The following is a 19842-nucleotide window of genomic DNA, read 5'->3' as shown; positions in this document are numbered from 1 at the left end:
CGAGAAGAGCAGAGCAGAAGCGAACCGGATGCTTACAGTGTTACGAAAGCACCGGGGTGGGCAATATGGGGAAAGAAGCCCACCCTCAACGTTGAATATAACCTGGCTCTTTAATTTAGAGTCGCCGGACAGTAATTAAAATAACCACCCCCGACACACATATTCTACAAAGCGGTACCCAACCTGTCTTACTGTCACTCTCTCTTTCTTTCTCATTCGCTACTTCTTCGTATACACTTTTAATTTATTACTCGTGTACTCGTCTGCTGAATACACTCAATAAATATATAACTGTTTATATAATTAATTTACTTTATTATTAGTATCAATTGCTACTAATGTTGATATAATTTTCAAAGTGAAAATATTTTATCGGGGATATGAAATAAAAATTTGAAAATATATTTATAGCAGTAGAAGAAATTGCTTCGCACTGGAAATAAAATATTAAAACTGCCGGTTTACCAGCACTAAATCTATAATAATATTTTTTATTTAAAAAGTAAAACGGTAATATAAAGGAAACGACGTACGCTAAATGAAAAGTACGGACATGAATTTCCGGATCTTGAATAACCGTTGAGAACCACGTCCGAAGTTGTCCATATGATTGTAACGAGTATAAGGCCGAGGCCAGGAAGAGTGAGGAGCGTTGCAAAATAGAAAATTTAATTTAGCCTGTCACCCCGTCGACCTACCCCCGGTATATTCCCTTATTGCGAGTCTGTCGTCCCGCCCTTCCACCTCGATACAGTTCTACTAGTATTACTATACCATACGGAGTGTACGGAGCATAGCAGTAGAGAAAACGCCGAGGGAAGTAAATGAGAAAGAGAAAAACGAGAGAAAGGCCGAGAAAGTAATAGCAGAGATACAGAGACAGTAACTACTGAGACACGGGCTGCTACTGCAACACTCGCCTAATATTAATTCCGACAAAAATATTTCTAATTGCACCCGAATGTTAATGTCCACTCAACTATTTTATTTACAGTCGTTTAATTTTATTAAAAAAATTTCATTTTATTAAAAATTTAAGTTGATAAATATATATATTAGGGTGGGTTGAAAAAAACTTATTTTTTATTTTTCTCAGCATGGGGGTTGAATTTGTACCTTATAAAAAAAAAAAATTTTTTACTCAACATTTTAAGGTGGCCCACTTGTTTTTAAAATAAATAATTGATCAAACGGGGTAGTCCCAACGAAAAAAATTACATGGTGTTCTAGAATCTGTAGGGTGTCCCCTTGAAAGCTAATTTAAAGTCAGAAGTTGAAAAAATTTTTTTCCTATTATATTTGTAATTTAAGTAAAAAATCCAAAAATGAAAAGCATTTTATTAGATATTTCCACGATTTTGGACAAAAAAAAAATTTTTTCGTTGGAACTACCCCGTTTAATCAATTATTTATTTAAAAAACGAGTGGGCCACCTCAAAATGTTGAGTAAAAAAATTTTTTTTTTCTTGAAAAAATTTTTTTTTTTATAAGGTACAAATTCTACCCTCATGCTAAGAAAAAAAAAAAAAAAAAAGTTTTTTTTCAACCCACCCTAATATATATATTTATTATTACTATTATTTATGAGTGTATAAAGATACATTTTTAAAGATGAATGAAAATATACAGTGAAAAAGATTCTTATTCGATTGGTAGTGTGGTCTAAGGATGTACCAGGTGTTACAATAAATTTCGGTTATATTTTATTCAAGCCAGGTCGATCGGTAGTTTTCAATTTGCCGGCTCGTATATATTTCGCGTGGGTTCGACGGGTTAGGGTATAGGGTATAAGGTACAGCGAGCGTAGTGGGCACACGGCTACGAAAAACCGTTTCCACGAGGAGCATTGCCAAAGCAGTAGGGAAGGATCCTGCTCTGACTCAGACAGATAGTGATAAAGATATACAAAAGAAGACGAGTATAAAAGAGAAAGAAAACGAAGAGGAAGAGGGAGAGAGATAGCGAAGGGTGAGTAGGGTGGAGAGAAGAGTGAGGGATGGAGGTGTGTGCAATTTCTTGGTCAGGATGGCCTGTACATGTCGATCTAGCTACGGCCCGCAAACCCTACTCGATGCTGATGCTGATGCTTCTTCTTCTTCTTCATCTTCTTCTTCTTCTGTATACTGTCTTCTTCTACTCCATCTATATACCGAGAAGAGTTGATGAAAAAATAATAATCCCATGAGAGTGGTCAGTTATTGAAGAAACGGAATCATTCCATCTGCTGCTGTCGATCTAACTCCATATCCATCCTCTAGTCACCTTACATTCTTTCAGTTCCATTCTTGAACCAATCCAGAATCCAATTTAATAACCAACAATTCGCAAAACTTTTTTTTTCTATTTCAAAAATTTTTTTTCTGTCAATTCAAATTGATTTTCAGGATGTCAGTTTAAAAAGCTGGTTTAATTAAAAATATAACAGATAAAATATTTTTTACATCGAATATAAAACATTGGTATTCTGGGGATATCTAGATTGTTAAATTTATCAAAGTAAAATTGAATGGTAAAAATACCATTGATTATTAAATAAATATTAATTTTTTAAATTGTAAAATATTTTTTAAAATTAAATTTTACTTCATTTGATAAATTCCTGCTACCGAATTCACAGTAAAAAAAAATTGTTGCATCGGAAATAGCGAAAAATGTTTGGATTTTACAAATATCATAGCTGTTATTAGTTTTCAATTTTATTTTCTAAAGCAAATTTTAAAAAGTATCTTTTTTGCCAAATAAAAATCTCTCAAAGGAAAAAAATACGTAACATATGAGTCGCGAGGTTGGTTCTACAGTTGGCTGACCACGACAAAACTATATCTGAAAAATATTGAGGTATGCAGTAAATAAATTTGCTCGTAGTCGGTAGGTTGTGGATATGTCACAGAGTGGATGAGTAGCGAGTTTATTGAAAGTAAGCGCGAAGGGACGCGAAATCGTATCTCTAAAAAGAATAAATATACCAGTATACTAGTTGTAGATGTTTGGCTTCTACTGAAATTAAAAATATCGATTGCTATTGACGCTCACACCGCCTCCATACAATCATCTATCCTCCAACATGTACATCTGCACCCACACATATATATGTTCAATTTGTTTCTCTCCTGCAAGACAATGGGCATTCTTTTCGCAGACAGTAAGAGGTACAAATTGCAGTTGCCCCTACGTCTCACTCTGATGGACCTCTGTGCTCATCGTCATCAGTCGTTCATCATTTAGTTTCTTTTTTGTCACCATCCCATACCCTTCAGAATAAATTCGACCGATCGCCATACTCTTTACACCACTTCCACTACCACTTGACTTTTTTACTCGCTCCAGGAATCCCAGAAAAATACAAAGGCTTCTTTTTTTATTTTCCCTTTTTTTCATCACCAGTCTGCTGTTGTTCACTATTACTATTACGCCGTTCCCTCTTCTGTCCTTACTACAAATTCATTCAGCCATGACTCGATTCACGGATTTATTATCATTTTCCATTAAAAATAAAAATTTTTATATTAAATAATAAAAAGTTTTTTCTTTCCATCGAATGCTCGAAGGCAAACTGGGGTGTCCTTGCGGGAGATAAACGACACCTGCTCCAACGTCCAAGGTTTGATTAGGCTTCCGGTTAATTAATAACCTCTCATGCACATACTCATGATGTATGAATATGCATGCGCGTTTCCGTGTGTCGAGAGAGTGTTAGTAGTGTGCGGTATGAGCGTAGGACCAGGATGCCGAGGGGAGAGAATCTAACCAGAAGGGCCAGGACCACTCATTTGCATTCGGAAAACAAAGGGACTGAGTGCGGTGCACACATACGCACACCCATCTAGCATTCGTTCTATTTCTGTGTATGTTCACCACCAATAGCTCTATATATATACATATGTCCGTTCGTTGTGTCTAATGAAAGTGAAAAAATATTTTAATTTAACCTATTAAAGTAAAAAAGTTCATTTTATAAATTAAACATTTAATTGAAGGACAAATTTATTCCTCAAATAAAAAGTATTAAATATTTATCAGCTCATTTAATTTTTTTATTGACAATAATTAAATCAAGGCTTCTTTCGGTTCAATAATTATCGTGGGCTAGTTAATGGCCCAGTTAATTAATTAAAAAATATATAATGAATTAAAAGAATTTGTCTAATAAAATGAACTAAATCGCATAAACATTCAATCTATCCGCCGGAAGTAAAACCATCTGTCATCCACACCTGTCTCACGTCTTTCCACTGTACCTTATGGTGCATCACATTAAAAAATATAAATATAAAAAAACCGTGTGTTTCCGTCAACTGTGAAAATGCCGCATGTATGCATCATTTTTTTTATTATGAATAATAATAATAAAAAATATTATTATCATACACACGAAATTATACACGCCAGTGTAATAATATTTTATTCTTGAAAAAAAAAAAATTTTTGTAGTCCGAGAAATAATTACCCGTAATTATTGAGGGTAGAAAAAAAATATATATCGTGTAATCTCGGCAGAGTGAACGTGAACGAATTAAATGTCAGTATAATTGTTTTAATATATTTTTTATATTATTTAGTTAACTTTATTTTTTATTAAAAGTCGAACAGAAAATTAAGCGGTTACTACGTCGGAGTGGACATTAGATTTTTTTATTGACCCGATTGAGATCGAGAGCGATTAATCGCTAAGAATGCAAGCACACGGGTTGCGAAAATTATCCCTGCTCGATCTGCGATCCGTCACGCAGCGATTCCTGCTCTGTCTCATCCATTTTTTTTTAAGTTTCACTCATAATATCTTGGCCTTATTTTCTCGAGTTAAATTCCAAAGAATCTAATTTCCGTCTAAAGATAAATAAATAAAATAAAAAAAATTTATTAAATAAAATACGACAGTAGGACTCGATAATGCGAATCGAGGATCGACTGTTGAGCGTCAATTTAAAAATAATGACTGCAAGAAAATCACTTCAAGTCAATTGACTGCGAATGAACACTGACACAAGCTATATAATATAATATATAATAATATAGTAATGATTGTCATTACATATATTACATATATTACATATTACAGAGTAAAAAAAAAATTCAATCATAGTACGATATTACTTTCTGCAACAGATTGATGAAAATAAATTTCAAGAGTGACATTTTGTAAAAGAACCTGCATGTAATTTAGTGGGTTACAATTGGCAAGATAAAAATTTAAACCATCAAATATCGCGGGCCGTTTATAATAATATATCCGGCACACACAAGGCCCGTGGCCCTGTAATTTATATTTAAATAAGATCAGATTGAAACCGCAAGGTAAATACTCGCCCCACGGGTGTGTTCCCATCGGCGTCAAAGTGTTATGCGTTGCCTGTGATGTTGTAGCAATAAACTACATAATCCAGCGATCCAGGCGTTTCGTGGCCCGCCGAGACTGCACTGCCGTAGATGATATTTCTCGTATCCACTTGGCATTACAATTGCCTTGCGGTCGGAAACGACCAGGCCGCCGTCGATTATCGCTATCGATCAGCTCGTCATGAACACAGTATTATTCTATCTCGCTTATGATCGCCCAGTTACTATCGTAAACTCATTTATGTTGTACCATCTTGCAAACACTCATCATCTTATCTTTCTATATATATATAATACCAATACTGTGCTTTGCACACATTATTATTATATATATATAAACATTGTATCGCTTTGTGTACACTCGAACCAGACATTAAACCAGCAAATGATTATAAACATTAGTTATTGCCTCAATCTCTCGTAAATTTATTATTTATTGGGCAATTTTAACGCCAAGCCGACAAATTTCCCCGCAGAAAAATCCATACTTTTTTTTTACACTAATTTCATGAGCAATAAGAATAAATATATGTAAATATATATCCATATATGAACAGCAATTTTATTTCGATTTATTTTCTCTAACTCGCACTCTGCAGCCGCTGCAAAAGCGTATAATAAAGGCACCCTGGAAACAATATAAAACAATAAAGGGTTCTTACCATAACCACTACGAACGTATGAACGAACGAAGGAACGAACGTACGAGTGAGCGAGCGAGTAAGAACGTTATTGTATCTGGTATGAGCTTTCTCCCTTTACTAAACCTCTAACCCGAGGTTATACCCTTATTCTTCCTCCCACGACCCACCTCCTCTCGTCTACCCGACACTTTAACTCCGTCGCTCTGCACTCGGTCAGTTGTCTAATATATGTGATAATAACTTGGCCGGGAATCGAACCTGCTGGCGCACGAATCTCAGATCTACATATATGGATTGCTTCGACCCCTACTACTTCTACTACTACTAGTACGACTACTATTACTATTACTATTACTATTACAACTACTACTATACTACAACTACTAGGACAACTTTTATAGGATTCTACTATTCGCCGCAATACCGTAGCTTGAACGATTCTCATATGCGTGAGTGTACATACAGGAGAGAGATGGATAAATTTAACATAGAAAGGAAAACCGTGAGATTGCTACCGACCCTCGATCTGACCGAGGGGAGCTTCTGTAAAATCCAAGATTGAAATTTGAAATATGGAAATAACACAAAACGATCGCTTGGAAAATGACAAATTTTCTTACTTTAATAAAATAAAAATTACATTTACTATTCATTTTATTAAAAATACAGAAAATGCTTTCTGTTAAATTATTTTTTTTATCCCGCTACGATTATTAATAAATAATAGTTATTATCTCGTTAGGTAGCGACAGTCTTTCGAGTGCAGGGGGACATTATATTTGCAACGTTTTCCGACGTACCACAAACCATCCCTCTCGACCCCTCACGTCCGTTTCCGGAGTAGTTTCGTCGCGTTGCGTTACGTCGGGGTGATACTCTTTCTCTCTTTGCTATCCACGTATATACTGATATATATTATACATAGATATAGATATAAATGGTATATGCGCTTTATGCCATGCCAGACTGGTTGGTTAATGTTCCGTGGATGCGAATTCACCGCGTACGTCTTATATTCGAAACAAAGACTTTTGTTGCTTGCTAACGGTTGGCGAACCACTCCCCGCTAGTACCGCGATACGATACGATATTATATTATTGAAATCCGGATACACATATTTCTTATTATTTTTAAAAACTTGTCACACGACTGAGACAGAGAACGCAGCCGGTATAACTCAGCTGCTATTGTGGATGGAAAAATTCGTAAAATCATTTTTATCTTTTTCCTCAAACATATTTTAGTTATTTTTATTATTTTGTTTATTGGATGTTTTAACAGATTTTTTAGTCTGCCTTTTTGTTCACATAAACTCGACGTAATCTTCGGATTAAGATCCTTGTAGGTGTGGAAGATTGAATTACCGGCACACCGCTTTGAGGATACTCCCTGATGGGAGGAACAACCGACGAGAGAATGAAAAAAGTCTCTATCGAGTAATAAAAAAATAAATAAATAACTTTTTATAAAAAACTTTAAGTGCCTTTAGAGTGTGTCTTTAAGCTCAATCTTTATCAATCACTATTTTAAATCATTTAATCTATCGATTTTATTTTATTACACGGATTTTAGTTAATGATTTTATCTATTTCGATTTACTTGAATATCGCCATTAGTAAACCAATTCATTTTTTTACTTGGGTCCATATAAATCTCAAAGTAGACCAAAGCTAGAGAAAAACGAATTTTCAAACCGGAAATTGTCGATTTTTATTTTAAGGGAATTCAAAATCGAGTGAAAAAAAATTTGATCTCCATGAAATTGCTGAGGTTTAAGTCTTCGACTTACGAAGGTCTAGATTTTTTTTAGTAGAGTTTAATTTTCACAGACTAATTATGAAAAGTGTCAGAATTCATAAACGTAAAATAGTGTTTAGGGGATAATTTAAAAAATGAATTAAAATAAAAAGTAAGAAGTAAGTAAGTCAGTATACTAAGAATTAGTATAACTCCTTTTTCTGAGTACCGTAAAGTGGCTTACTCATAGCCAAGAGTGTTAGCTAAAAATAAATATATAATTAAAGCCAGTAATAATGAAGTTCTTTATGCTTTTAGTGCTCGTGAGACGCGGTGAGTGTGTAATGTGAGCACTAGTGTAGTGCGGAAAACGTATATACGAGCGTGTAAAATAACACGAAAACGTAAAATCTCAAATTTGAATGCGTTAATAAAATATCATGACGAAAGTTGTATTAATTAACATCATGAATTATAAATAGAATTTCATTAAATTCTGAGCGGTCGAAAAAATATTAATAGTTTTAAATGCATGCCAATTAACGTAGTATTTAATTAAATAATTAACTCACATAATCCGGCAATTATTTGATAATAGGCTGAATTGTTTTGCGGCATGTAGATTGTAATCCTGGAACAAACAAGTAAAATACGTTATCAGAAAAATCCATTATTTACGTGTGTTAAGCTTTAAAACCGATTTTAATGAAGCCTTTAGTTTGTTGAATATATATATATATATATATATATATATATATATATATATATATATATATATATATATATATATATATATATATATATATATATATATATATATATATATATATATATATATATATATATATATATATATATATATGAATTGTAGGATATTAATTTCGAGTGGAAAATTAAAAAAATTTTGAGAATCGACAATTATCGATAAACAAAAGAGCGAATTGCGAAACACTGGCAGGATAATAATCGGGATCCCCTCAATCCGTTTTGGAATTTCATTTGATCCCGTAAAATTGCCGGGTATATTGCCAATGCAAATATACACAAGAAGAAGAAGCGAAAGAGAGATAAAGAGTTGAAGTGAATGAGGGATACATAAAATGAGTTTACTAATTTAGATATTCGATGTATGTTGATATATATAGATATCTACATAAATATATCATTTAGTGAACAAGCCTGGTGCCTAGTCTCTCGACAATACTCGATGTATTTTCGCATATATCTATAGATATATATATATATGAACACAAATCATTATTATCGGGTCATTGTGTTAAACTGCCGAGGATTACAGCTTAATCTAAATTCGTTATAAATTGTTTTGTCTACGTGGCAATAAATGATACTGATAACTCATGCAGTATATATTTAATTGACCACTCAAAATATTGAGCGCGAAATTGTTTAAAAAATAATTTACCCACATGGGAAAATAAGTGTGAAGATGAAAATAAAAAGAAGCTGAGCTGTGAAAAATGATCTAAAGATAAAGAATAAGAGAGCAGACGAGAGAGAGTGAGAAAATGTTAAAGAAATATCGGCGGTCAACGATGGAAAATCCTGTATCCTGGCAGTAACGAGCGGTACATACGAGAATGTAGAGGGCGGGTTCAGAGGAGAAACGAGAGAGTACCGAGAGTACCCTTAGTCGGTTTTACCCTGGGGAGGTTTTATAATGGCGTCCAGTTATTACCACAGGACCTCGGGCCACGGACACGATGGGATGCTGCGACAAGAGACGGCCGATTTAACAAGTGCGATGTGCCCTAGCTACCACTCAACTGTTTGCCCGCTTTATATCTATATATACATATACATACATATATATGTGTTCATAGTACTGGGTTCTCGTTAGTGGTACTCAGACAGAAAACCAACGTGGACACCCCCGCTAATGATTGCGGCCAAGTTTCAGTTTACCCGACCGCCCAAAGACTCGCCAATTAATTTGTCATTAACTACATAAACTATTTTTTTTCACAATTTATCTTCCATTTAAAACTTTTCCGCATAATAATTAAATATTTTTAACTTATAGGTAAACTGTCATTTAATTTTTATTCAAAACTTTTAATGACAACTAATAATTCAATATATTATTATTATTTTTTTGTATGCGCACTTACAGGAGTGACAATTTTAGTTACTGGCAAGATCTATCATCTTTTTGAGCAGCCGAAAAAAATAAAAAAATGACACATGTTCTAGCGCATGTTCTAATCTCGTCCCAAAACGACTACTAGCTCTTTTTCCGTACGAGGATGAGGCTCAAAAGTCTACCGGTATAGCATGGCAGTAAAATCCCATACTTCTCCCTGATATACGGTATGTCAATTTAACAGCCTCCACAAAGTGCAGTCGGTGCTGTACCGCGTTGATGCATCGCGCCGAATTAGCTTCCCACAAGCGATACGGCTTTTGATTTCTCACCAGCCTCAACCAAAAGACCCTGCGGTATATCTTAGCTCGTCTCGGATCTTCCCGCAATAATTCAAATTTTTTTTATCTATTTATTTTATCACCATTTATATATATTTTTTTTTTTATTACTTAATATTGCTCTTTGATGATACTGCGGCATAAAAAAATTAAAAGATCAAAATCACACAGTGATATATAATGCGTTTTAAACACCTGTCTGAATATATAAATGACGAGTGACAGGTTAAATAATCGCTTGTAAAATAAATGAAAATAAATTTTAACACTTATTTACATCACCAAAAGTCTTTATAATGAGCGCGTGTTTCAAAATATATATAACGACAAGGCCTTGAGACAGTATCCTGTGAAACGTAACAGGAAATTATCTAGTCTCCTGGTGTATCTTATGTCCTTGCAACAAAAACACTCGGAAAAATCAAATCAGCAGAGGCATTAGTGTGTGCCTTGAACACTATCTATTCAATTATCACCTCGTAATATATTGTATCTGCTATCTGCACACGTTCTCTTCTCAAATATATATACATTAAAACCGACACAGGTAAGTCAGCTAATCCTATTTCACGACTTCCGGCCATTCTTGAGTTTGAGTGACGTGTCCTGTGACGTCAAAAACTGGTTACCAACTTCACGGATGCACGGACGCCTTAAACGTTGGCCAACATTTTTTTTTTTGAGCTCTAAATTACATAATTTTGAAACTCTTCACTACTGACGACCAACTATTAACAATTAACTGCTAAATTCGTTAACATAACTTAACAAACTGTGTGTTTGTGGTAATTAATTTATTAATAAATGAATTAATTATAAATTGCTAAGTCAATAATAAAGTTAATGAACGTTGGCAATATCGAATGTTCAGATGGTACTTGAGGCTCTGGCAATATAACTCAATAAGTACACAGCACGTTAGAGTCTTCAGAAGTACAAGTAGTGGTTGTAAAGGACCGCTCGGAAGTTTCATACCGCGTAGCTCAGTTCCAAGGGCAAAATGTAAACTGTTACAGAATGGCATAGATGATATGATGATACCGAGGTAAGTTTAAGGAAGCAGTTAATTACTACGAGATGTGAAAGATTAACACACCGTAACGAGGACCATTTACTACGTTGTTTTATTTTTCATACACTTGGAAGAACACACAAGAAATCACACCTATTGTGTGGATAAAATGAGATTAAATTAGTCTGATAAAATTCATATATACTTATACACTTATACTTGAATTTATTTTGAGAAAAAAAATGGAAACCCGGGTCAAAAATAAAACTTGATTCAGGCTCGCTTCGCCTTATTTTCTTTTGAAGTTATCGATTTGCCGATGATTTTCCGATAAGATCTCGACTTTTTAGACTTAAATTAAATTTTTTTCAACTTTTTGAACTCTTTTCATCTTAGTTTGAACTTATTTGTATTTTTTGATCTTAGTTTGAACTTATTGCTGAATCAAGTCGAAAAAAAGTAATTTATTCGTCTTACTTTTTTCTTTATATATAAAAATTATTTCACCTTAGTTTTGACTTTTTCGCCTTATAATTAAAGTTGAATAAGTCTTGATTTAGATTTTTTCGTCTCATATTTTAAGTCGAAAAAGTCTAAACCAAGTCAATTTCGACTTAATTTCAACTTTTTCGTCTTAAATCGTGAGTAAGTAAGCCAGTTAAGTTTAAACCAAGGCGAAAATGTATTTCATATCTCCGTAAAAAAAAGTGTAGTTTGTCTTGTGAAAAACGGGCTCCAAATTTCGACTTGCTAAACCAAGTCTAAATCAAGTTTGATTTTTGACCCGGGAACAGAAAACTGTTTTTATAATTTATTTTTCGACCGCTTAGTTCTGGGGTGGGTAAAAAAAGACCGCGATGTACATTGAATTAAATTCCGCGTAATTAATTTTATTGGATTCTCGTTAGAGGGTACAAAGAACGAAGAGTAAAGAGTGCGTGAGCGGTGTATAAGGAGGACGGTGCCGACATTTTCCGGTTACGGAAAACCTCGACGTAAGTTTCCCGATTGTTTCACGATGTAAGTAAATTTAATTTACTGGCTAATTATCGTGGGGTAAAGTTCTAAATTAAACTTGTAATTGGCTTTCGCTTGATTCGAAGAAATTGCGCCAAGACCCCCGATCCCCGGGCGAGGTTCCGCCGGTGGCAGGACGAAGAGGGGGAAGATCCTGACGCTCGAGCCCCGGTTACTGCACTACAGAATCCACTGTTGCTCCGGGCGATTTTATGTGCGGACGTGGCTCGTCGAGTTCTGTCAGAGGAGCATGGTCTATGACAGAAGGGTATTTCGAATCAAGGATGTAATAAACAAGGAGCTGCAAATGACTCAGTCGAAAGCGTAAATGATTAAAAAGTTTAACGTACATGTATTTAATATTTCATCGACCTGATACTGGTACAGTTCGGCGCCGAGATTCTCTCAAAGATTTAATTATTAAATTATTTATTATTAAAATAGTTTCAAGTGTATATTTCATATATATTGTATAGTAAGACTAGACGTTTCATCACGACAGCTAATCAATATTTGTGTAATTAATTTTAATGAGAATGATCTGCAATTAACCTTACATTCAAATTATTATTAATATGATACTAGACATTACAACTTCTCGAGAATCCCTCCAACTAAACTATAAATTAACGTTTATTAATTATGTAAATTAAATATCCAATAGAGATCGAAAAGTCGATTAAGTAAAAGTTAAAAATTTAAAAATGATTTTAAAAATTAAAGATAAAACTGATAGTCATCTACAAGTGCGTTGATTGAAAAAATTTTAAATTGTTATTTAATCGCGTGAGGGACTAATTTGAGTGTGTGTGTGTGATGCGGACAAATAAATGGTAAGTGGGATAAAGAAAGATGATAAATTTAAATGGTGCATAAAAATGAGACGTTTAGATAAAAACAAGAAGATAATCTTGTCGCTCATACAAAAGAGAGTAGACGTTAAGTCACGTTAAACATTACTTAGGGGGATTGGGATATTTAAATTGTAATTTTTAGTATATGCAATGTGTTCCGGGGCTGGCTCGCGTGTGTATAATATATGCACATTGTAAGGCACTTTGTAATGGTCTACTGGTAAACTATACTGACATTTGCGAAGGAACGAGTTGCCAGATGATTGTATGCACCATGATAATTATTGTAAAATCGCCATGTGTAATTTTTATTCAAATTTAGGGAGCTAAGAAAATCAAACCTATTTTCGGACAAGTAATAAAGATTATTTTTAAATTGTTTGTTTTATTTTTTTTTTTTTTTCTGGGTAATTTGCACGTTCCAGTTGCCTATATTTCTTATGATTTAACAAGCGTTTGTTTACAGAGTTTAATAATCCAACGTTCGATTCAGGAACGATAAATTCAGCTGTCTCGTAAAATCTTAGTAGCGAAAGTATTGGATGATTCACGATGCAACTGTACTCGTTCCCGGTATGTGTTACCTTTACATTTGCGTTTAATTTTATTTCGCAATACCAAGCAGTTGGACAATTACACACTATTGTAATATCCAATAAAATTCAGTGAGTAATTAATGTCTTTCAGTGATTGAAATCCTGAAATGACTTTTAGTTTATTTTGTTGAGGGTAAAGAGCCATTTTCCAAAGACAATTTCCTTTACTTTGATGCGACCACAATTCTTATATTGGATTTCGATAGTAAAGTACATTCTTGTTAAGTATTTCTGGTTAAACTGTAAGAGATACACGAATGCAATAAAATAACGTATAAAATAATTGGCTGTAAAATTCTTGACCATGTGCGTCTGTAGGTGGATTCGTGTCGTTTTATTTTATTTTTATTATTTTTTAATACTATTTCAACTCTCGGAGCTTGCTGTGAATACACGGCTGTAAATTCATCCAAATATTTTATTGTGTGACAATTTTTATGGTAATTGTCGGTATAAATTTACGGTAATGCTTTTAAAATTTGTTTCTTTGTTAAATATTTTCATTTTCTTTTTCTTTTTCTTTTCATATTATAAGAAGTATAAAAAGTATTATAAATTACGATATATTTTTTTCAGAAAATGAATAATAAATTAATTTTTTTATGAATTCAAATTAAGTAAATTTCATTTTATAAATATTATTTAAATCAAATTATTAATTCAATGTGTCAATGAGCATAAGAGGTTTCAATTAAATACATCTGATTAAATAAATTTAAATTCCACTTCGAAAATAAAATTAAACAAATATTGAGCAATAATTTTATTTTAAAATCAATGGCTTTTTTTTAAACTATAGATAACTTTTATAATCATAAAGTTGAAAATTTTTGGTAACAAGTCCCCGGTATCGCAAATGATTTGAAATTAATTCTAAAAATAATTACACTGTAAAAAATCACCGGAGTAAGTCCAAGCGGTGTAGGTGTAAAAATTATCGGTGTTAAATTTACCCCCGGAAGCGGTGTGAAAATAACACCGCCACCGGCGTAAATATCCTGTATTGGTGTTAAAATAACGCCGCCACCGGTGTAAATATTCTAGACCGGTGTTAAAATATTCAACTTTGTGAATCTTTTTACTCACTCGATTACTATATTTATTAATAAATAATATTTTTTATGAATTTTCATAAAGAACTGACATTTTTTGTGTTTTATAATTTTTAAAGTTAATACTCCAAGCGCACGCAGTTTACTCCGCTTTTACACCGGTATTACTCCGATTTTACACCGGTTCCCCGCTTTTACACCGGTTTTACTCCGCTTTTACACCGGTATTACTCCGCTTTTACACCGGTTTTACTCCGCTTTTACACCGATATTTTTAACACCGGTGTATTACTCTTACACCGGTGTAATTTCATTTTTACACCGGGCGGAGTTAAAACGAGTCCATTTTTAACACCGCTCTTTTTACAGTGTAGCTCTGATTCTAAAAATAAATTCTTTTCACAAAATTTTATTTTTCGAGTCGTAAATCATTTTTATGATCATAAAGTATAAAATTTTGGGAAGTATAAAATAATTATAATAATTAAGTGCAAAAATTGAATGAACGTCAGCAAGGATAATTTTAGTAAGTACTTTACCAAGAATTTGAACAAAATGGTTTTTTTTTCCTATGGGTTTTAGTGTATCGTGGCTGCAGTTGGTATGGGGCTCGACCGACTCGACGCATAACAAGGGAAAGAAAAGAAGGAAAGAGTACAGCAGGTTATGATGGAGTCTGTCAGCTGGTAAAACCATAACTTAACTTGTGCAAATGAACTGCATTGTACGCATTGTTTATGTCGGAACATGGGCGATATAACATCATATTCACGACTAAAAATATAATCAGTAAAATCAACTGCATTCATAGTTAATGAGTTATAAATACGCAGCACTTAGATTTCCTGTTTCTTTCTTTAATTTATTGTAATTATTTTGCCCCGTTTTATGTTTTAGTGTTTCGTTTAGTTCTCGTATTTTTTTTTTCCACATAAAATATTCAGTTTAAACCGTCAGCGTATTTACACTAAATAGATTTTGAATGAAAAGATAAAGAGACGAATTTACGAGTGAGCCAAGACGATGTGGAAGCAACGTCTGGAGGTCAATGGATACGAGCGGGACAGAGGCAGGATATGCTAAATGATCTCATTAACACATTCCTCGTCTGCTTTGCCTCCCTCATGTGTCAGCTTACAGTCAAATTATTTCTTTAAATGAAACTTTCCTAAAACATTCAAAATACATCACATTTATATTTATATCATGCCCAGTTTAGAAATCTACTTTCTATAAATAACTTTATTAATATTTACAAGTGTGACCCAACAATTTTGACTATTTTCTGACAACAACAAATAGTCGGTTTACTCTAAAATAATTAAAACACGAGATGTACTTGTGAGTCGTCCAAGAAAATAAGAAGAGCCCAGAGCTGATTTAATTAAACGCTTTACCTCAACACCTGGCTTATTTCTGTTCACTTATTCTACACCAAGCTCATTTCTACATTTTATTTTATCATTTAACTCCCTCGTCTTTGTCTTGCTTGGTCTCAAGCTTGATTTTCATCCTTCCGTTAGTTCGTACACGCAGAGAATTTTACGGTATTTTTTGCATCAAAAATTTATAGGAAAATTACTACAGTCATCTCTCTTAAAATGAATCAGTGAAAAGTTCTTCGATCAGTGAATATTCACTGCACAAATAGTCCCAAGTATGTCATTAATTGAATCAGTGATATACTTGGGACTGATTCGCAGTGAATAATCACTGATTTGTAGGTTTTTTCACTGATTCATTTTAAGAGAGATAGTAATATGAAGACAGTATAGAATTACCGATACTACAGAAATTTTTAAAATACATCGAACAGAATTTACAAAGTGCATTGTAATTTTGACAAAGCAACAGATAAAATTTATACCAACTGTATACTAAATATTCTGATTTAACCTAATAAATTTTACTATGCAGTTGGTATAAATTTTATCTGTTGCTTTGTCAAAATTACAACGCATCTTGTAAATTTTGTTCAATGTATTTTAAAAATTTCTACTCTCTAAAAATGAATCAGTGAAATTCTCGCGAATCAGTGGATAGTCACTATTTTTACAGATATAAGTATACCACTAATTCAACCAGTGGTATACTTATAGCTGGTTCCCAGTAAATATTCACTAATTTGAAGTGGTGTGCCGTCAACTGATCCTAGCAATTTTATACCACGACAAGTGATCCCTACAAATTGATCCCACCGACATTTGATCCCATCAACAATTGGTAGTCAATTGATTTTTATCAACAACTAATTTACATAATTTAACTTTTTATATTTACATCAGTGAGTTTTAATAACTCATGTCATAGTAATTGATTAATAATTAATTATTTTATAAATTTGTCAGTGGGATCAGTTGTCTGGGATCAGTACTCATGGAACCATTTGAAGTGAATTTCACTGATTCATTTTTAGAGAGTACGTTATCGGTAATTTGTACAATAATTCCATACTGTCCTCATGTTACTATGACTATAGTAATTTTTCTATAAAATTTTGATGCAAAAAATACCGTAAAATTATCTGCATGTACGTCATCTATCTGTACTGTACCCATCATTTTTTTCTCTTCATTATTTCCCACAATCTCGGTAATATTATTATTTAATAAAAATCTAACGTATAAGTAGCAAATGTCCATCCGCTTGTTTTCATTTAGTTACGCTAAAAAAACTGTTTACCCGTAATTCGATTTGGTAATTTATTCCCACCAACTCTTTTGCAGCCACGTGGGAAATTGCACATCGAATAGTTTAAATGAAATTTTTAATTTTACGTAAAAAAATCAATTTGATTGCAGACATTCTTGGTAAGTCTAACGTTGAAATATTTATGTAAGGTAAAGTTTAAAAATAAAAGTCGAGAGTATAAAAATAAATAATTTTAATTATAACTTGTAAAACCGTTGTGCAGAGAATACAAGAGAGTATGCAGTCATCAGCAAGCGCAAGGTTGATTTAAAATTGATTAATGTAAATTGGTTCTGTACGAACAATTAGCAATTCCTTGTTCATGTATATAGTTATTAAACTATGTATATATTGTGTACAGTATATATTTAAGAGATGAGGTTGGAAAGAGATGGATATAAAGTATCTTTTGAGTGCACGAGCATAGAGAGGATGAGTAAAGTAGTTTGAGATTAAAGTTGAAGGTTTACTATATATACGTAAATATATAAATATATATACGAGCTCTACTCGGGAGAGTGAAAAGAGACTATGATACTGTGGTTGTGATGATGATGTCTATCTACGTACACTTAAATTAATGGAGAACAAAATAGAGTGAATGAGTACATACATGGGATGTTTCTGTAAAATGGAATTAATTTTATGGAATTAAATTCCCCGTCTATTTATCATTTATTTTAAATGCATCAACAATTAAATTCATTATTTTTTTATGCATAAAAAATATATATAATGTCGAAATACTATTTGTGGCCACTGCTCCATTTTTGAACACTTGATACTTCATTTTAAATAATGAAGCAGTATAAAATAAAATTTCTATTGCAATAGTGTGATAAGAGTGTCTTTGTACACATTTTAAAAATCAATTATGGCACTGCGTCTTTCATAACTTATTTTATTTAAATTTTTCATGTGTCCAAACTGGCCCTAAAGGGGCCAAAAACGGTACTCTAGCCTACATAATTGTGTACCAACGATTAATTGAAAAGGACGAGTGAGTTATCAGAGTCACTGTCATGCTCATTAGCGAGTCTACACGTCGATTTGACCTTTAGAGAGTGGACGGTAGATAAAGCCACTGTACCAGCGAATAAGAAAGGGTGCGAATGGAAGAAAAGGAACATGAGGAAGAAGATGTGGGGTATGTAGAGAATGGAAAGAGACAGAGATATGGAATGGAAGATGGGTAATAGGTTGGCTGGTTGGTGTATTATAAGGCAAGTCGAGTACCAAGTTGAACATGCTGTAGGACATCGTGGACCGGCAGTGCCCACCATCAGCATCCAGCTCACCATCTCCCTCATTGTATTGCACGAGACTCGAGAAGTTATTCAGAATAACAGCAGCGCCAGAATAAGAACACTGTTCTGCTGTTAATACAAGAGAAGTTCTCATTTGTGTATTACGCTGTTGAATGCAGTTGTGTGTGTGAGTGTGTTTCTGCGTGTGTATGGGGAGTATAAGAGAATAAATAAGCATCAGGTCGATTTGAGGGCTTGCGATGCAGCTGGCATTTAGCAGGCATTCAATTAAATATTGATCCGGCGTCACTAAGCGCCGGTAAACAATTATGCACGCTAATTAATGCCGGGCCGTTGTCGGTGCAATCAAACCCTATCGTACTGATGTCTACTCTACTCTGCACTGTACTTGTACTCTATTCTATTCTATTCTGTTCTATTCTACTCTATACACTCACTCGGTACTAGGCTGTATTCTACAATCGTGTATATCCGCAAGCACACAACAACTGAATTCATTGCCGGAATGTTTATATTAGGTTTTAAAGGATCACTTTAATAACTCACCGGCAGGAATATTCAATTATCCTGCTGCTATTATTATGACTATTAATTTTTTACCGCTAATACGATGGAGCCGTTTAATTAGATACGTTAATAGGCGGAAATGGAGAGACCATTAATTCGGATAAGTAAAAATGTTTAACGTTATTTTGGAAATAAAAATAAATTAAAAGAGAAGTGCAGGCGGCCGAATCGATGGCTCGGACAACGTACAATTTTCCATAATGTAGAGTACCTGAGACCATGTTTTAACTATCCCCCGATCTAAATGCACTCTAATGGACTGCATTAAATAGAGAGATGGAGCGGATGGTTGAGTGTAGTAGGATGGGCAGCGGGGGACACGGCTGCTCCCCCAATCCCGGGGGTGCAGACTGACGGGGTTCTAATATAAGCACTGAAAAGAGACTCTATGCCGAGGGACACGTTTCTGTATACGCGAGGACGACGACTACGACAGAACTTTTGTATAATTTCCTGTTGACATTGGACTTGCCTACTGGCTCGCTACTTCTCTTTATTATTCACTAATTATTCAATCTGCTGCAGTTTAATTACGACATTTCACCATTCGTTTCATTCTACTTGCTGTATAAATATACTTGAACAAAATTTTACCTCAAAGTTTTTTTAATCATTCTTTTAAAT

The 19842-nt window shown here is 33.6% G+C and overlaps 1 protein-coding gene across 1 annotated transcript in view; it reads right to left on the bottom strand.

Annotated features, from left to right (window-relative positions):
• LOC130667435 (LIM/homeobox protein Lhx3-like) overlaps positions 1–19842 on the bottom strand; it is a 167597-nt gene that overhangs the window by 111856 nt on the left and 35899 nt on the right. Inside the window, exon 3 of the mRNA XM_057469006.1 lies at positions 8292–8350. The gene's annotated coding sequence lies outside the window, so the exon portion shown is untranslated. The remainder of the gene's footprint in view (positions 1–8291; positions 8351–19842) is intronic.

The sequence above is a fragment of the Microplitis mediator genome, chromosome 5 (genome assembly GCF_029852145.1).
Source record: "Microplitis mediator isolate UGA2020A chromosome 5, iyMicMedi2.1, whole genome shotgun sequence".
Lineage (NCBI taxonomy): Eukaryota > Metazoa > Arthropoda > Insecta > Hymenoptera > Braconidae > Microplitis > Microplitis mediator.
Note: the sequence above shows the minus strand (reverse complement) of the source record. Positions and strands in the feature narration are given on the sequence as shown.